Source organism: Capsicum annuum, chromosome 11, assembly GCF_002878395.1.
Source record: "Capsicum annuum cultivar UCD-10X-F1 chromosome 11, UCD10Xv1.1, whole genome shotgun sequence".
NCBI classification, from domain to species: Eukaryota; Viridiplantae; Streptophyta; class Magnoliopsida; order Solanales; family Solanaceae; genus Capsicum; species Capsicum annuum.
This window is the reverse complement of record NC_061121.1, coordinates 22703818-22707480: the sequence shown is the minus strand read 5'-3', so window position 1 is coordinate 22707480 and position 3663 is coordinate 22703818.

The window sequence follows — 3663 nt, the reverse complement described above, 5'->3', positions numbered from 1 at the left end:
CTGTAGGTGCCTGCTACAAAATCTTCAACCAACAAATCAAAGGACATGGATCAAACTAGCTTTGATACCATGTTAATAGAACTTTATTGAAAGAAAGAAAGGCTAAGGTTTACAATATAATCTGAAAAGCATGAAAACTAACTAAAACAAAAGTAGGCTATATACATACATAGCCAATAACCTAAAGGTCCATAAACTAAAGGCCCAATAACATATGGGCTAACATGTCTCTGTTATGAACATTGCATTATTATTCACTATATACATCACGCTTTAACTTCAGAGATTCGAGATTTAAGTACACTATAGAATTCTATCATTGTCTAACCTACAAATTTGTAAAGCCTTGCCCTCAGATTTTGATCCATCGACTTTACACTGAGTGACAGTTGCAACGTCAATTCATTGATTAGGTCTTGAATTTTGACATTCCATTATGGATTGTTTTATATCATCATGGCATAATTTATCTGTAGAGATTTAAGGCTTATGTACATTACAGAATACATTTTATTCTTTACAGCGATTTTGGTGAGGAAGAAGTCTCCTAATCGACTTGTAGTTGAAGAGGCGGTTAACAATGATAACTCTGTTGTCGCACTACATCCAGACACTATGGAGAAGCTTCAGCTCTTCTTCGAAGATACAATTCTCATCAAGGTTTTTTAACATGATGTTGATTAAGTTACTCTGTGTATTTTGTTAATGTTTACTTTGAGCATGTTTTACTTAGTGCTTCGGATTATCTAACCATTTTTAATGTTATGAAGAGAAAATGAATGAAAAGGCAAAAAAAATCCTATTTTGATATGTTTCCTTAGCATTTCCTCAAGCAACACCAACATTCATATTTACTGTATGCAGTAAGATTGATTTTCAGTCTACTTACTAATATATTTGCTCCATTCATCGTTTGAAGAAAGAGACTCAATACTCTTTCTAGGAATTCGTTAAATAAGATTGCTTTATGAAGTAGCTACTGCTCAGAATGTATTGTTATGCTTTCATTTCTGTCACTATTTTCGAGGAGTAGCTGAGGGTCTATCAGATAACTCTCTGCCTCTGAGGTAGAGGTAAAGTCGTATTCACTCTACCCTCTCCTGTATATGTCGTTATTGTTGTTGAGACTGCTTTTGAAACCAAATTTTTGTAGATTTCTTTACTTTTGATACTTATTGCATGTAGTTAATAAAGACATACTCATAATTCTCCCAATGAACTTAAATTTCTAAGTAAGAGGTTGAGCAATTTATGCTAATCACTTTCTTGATTTGATTGTGCATTACTGGGAGAAAGCAGAGTTTCCATTTGAAGTCATTCCAAAAATTGGTGCTTTGCCGGTAAAGTTGTTGCCACGTTATCAGGAGCTCACTGGTTCAAGATCTAGAAATAGCCCCTTGCAGAAATGTAAGGTGACACTGCATAAATAGACCCTTGTGGTCCGGCCATTCCTTGGACCCGCGCATAGCGGGAGCTTTAGTGCGCTAGGCTGCTCTTTGTTCTCAAGATTTCAACTTTTCTTGATTTCAGGTGTTCTGATTGATTGTGGTGTTGTGGTTGATTCTGTGTTTAATGAAAAAAAATAGGTGTTAGATACTGGTTATATATCTGTCGGAACACCCTAGAATCTTAGAGTCGAAGTACTTGATTCTACACTATCAACGATTCATACATTTCCACTAAAGAACAATGTTTTCAATGTGTTTTGTTATAAGGTTCCCATTTATCGAAGACGGAAATACTTAGTTAGGACAATGTATTTCTATGGAGGGTTTAATGGAGATTCGAATCGTCCTGTATTTGATCAGATTGTTGGTGGTACTTTTTGGAGTCCAGTGAATACAACTGAGGGCTATTGGAATGGAATGTCTTCATATTTTGAAGGAATTTTTAAGGCTATTGGGATGACTATGAGTGTGTGTTTATCTGCCAATAGTTTAACGAATTTCGACCCTTTTATATTTACTTAAGGGCTTGTTTTGGAATCGTATTCATTGTATAATTCTATTGATTTTAATACTTAAGCATTGACTTTGATTGCAAGGAGCAGTTTTTGGCAACAATGGTTCAATTATTAGGTAAGTTTGTTCACTTATCTGGACCTAAAGTTGTTAGCTTTGACTTAAAAAGATCTGTTTTGATTTGATTAAGTTGGTATTTGAGTTTCGATTATGATTCCTGAATTTTGATATGCCACTTACAATACAATTCAATTACTTTTAGTTTATGTGGAATGAATCCTAATTTAGGTGTTAAAGTGGTTAACAATTTATGTACTTCAATATCTATTGACCATCAACTTACTCGTGAACTTTAATATTTTAGATGTTCTTTCATCTTTCAACATAGAAATATTTAAATGAGTCCAGGGTCTATTGGAAACAACTTCTCTACCTCACAAGGGAGGTGTAAGGTCTGCATACACACTACCCTCCCCAGATCCCACCTATGGGTTTGCGTACACACCACCCTCCTCAGACCCCTTCTATGAAATTATGTTGGATTTGTTATTGTTGTTATTTGGTTTAATTCATCTGAATAACTCCATTAGATATTAAGGTGCATTTAAAGTTGGCAGTTTAGGCTAAGAAATCAATTGTTGGCTTGTGAAACTAAAATTTACTCCATCATGCGGAAGAAGGAAAAGAAAGTGAGAAATCAGCTATCACAATCTAGAAAAAAAAAGCTATGAAGTAAACTAACAATACTAGAAAAATCATAAACGCAAGTCTTATGCTATTCCACTATTCACCCAAATTATATATGTGAGAAAGGGTCTTTTAGTAATCATATAATTAGTATTATTTGATCACAATCTGAATTGAAACCTTTGAGGCTTTAGGTTCACTCTTACTGCTCATTTGAAATAGGTCATGGACTGCAACACAATCTATCCTTTCCCGTGTCTCTCCTAACTTCATTACAAAAAAGACAGAAAAATACATAGGCATGGGTTATGCTCTTAGTACTAACCAGATCACAATCTTTGTGGGTATATCTTTCTTAGTGAGTTCCTGAAAATTGTTCTTTGAGCCTAACTAAAGTACCGTTAATATATATAGTTGATAAACTATCTGAATGCAGTTATACTAAAGTCTATTTGGTATTTTACCTGCATTTGGTTGTAGGTATTAAGTAGTCCTGATATTATTTATCCCAACATTTATATCATAGTGGGGATAGCTAATCTCAAATAATTAATTTCGAAATCACTTTCCCAACAAAACAACCTTAAGGGAATAAAAGTCCCATTTATATCCAAACGAGGGCTTGAAATTATCTAATTTCTAAAGGAGGAGAAAATCATTCTTAGTCAAATAGTAAAAGGGCAACTTTATATATCTCCTCTCTCATGAATCTGTTGATTAAATGTGTTTTTGTTCCATTTAATAACTGGATACAAGTCTGAAATAGTCAAATTAATGAACTTCAAATATCAAAGTCTTAAGTAATTGAAAACAAAATAAGTTTTCTTCCATGTGTAGAACCCACATTATTTGCGCAAAAATGTTAGATCTTACACATAGTAGTAAATTTTGATATAATTATTTCATTAAACATCACAAAAATTAATTATACGCTATTACTATTTATTTATATTACTTAAATAAATATAACATTTATTTTAATGTCAATTTCTATTTTTTAATACTTATTTTTTAT